Genomic DNA, 493 nt, shown 5'->3' with positions numbered 1-493 from the left:
TCACACAAAGCAGAACGAGGTGATTTTATTCTACTATTTTACATGAAATTCATTAATTAATGTCACACATAAGCTGCTGATGTGTTAAATTAGACAAATAATACAAATTGTAACAACTAAAGAAAAGTAGGATCTCAGGTGTGTCAGCATCTAGTGTTTTCTGGTTCAGTTTGACATGGTGTGCATTGCTTGACTCCTGTCAAGTAAATATGTTTTTTTTTTTTCTCACATAGTTGATATTTAGGTAGTTTAAACATTTCTTAATTGTTCAGGATGAATTCTTCACATATGGCCAATTAGTTATGGATGGATCCTTCATGCATGCTTTTGATGACCGTGATGAACTTCCAGTAGAGCAGTTTTGGATGAAAAATACTCTTATTGGTGTTGTATCTTGCAGAAAGAAGTCTCAGGCTGACAATCATCAAATTTCCAATTCTTCATATTATTGGATTTCAATTGATTAGGATATGTTGGTAATATTAATTTTCAA

Source organism: Mastomys coucha, unplaced genomic scaffold (genome assembly GCF_008632895.1).
Source record: "Mastomys coucha isolate ucsf_1 unplaced genomic scaffold, UCSF_Mcou_1 pScaffold23, whole genome shotgun sequence".
Taxonomy (NCBI): Eukaryota; Metazoa; Chordata; class Mammalia; order Rodentia; family Muridae; genus Mastomys; species Mastomys coucha.
This window is presented reverse-complemented; position numbering follows the sequence as displayed.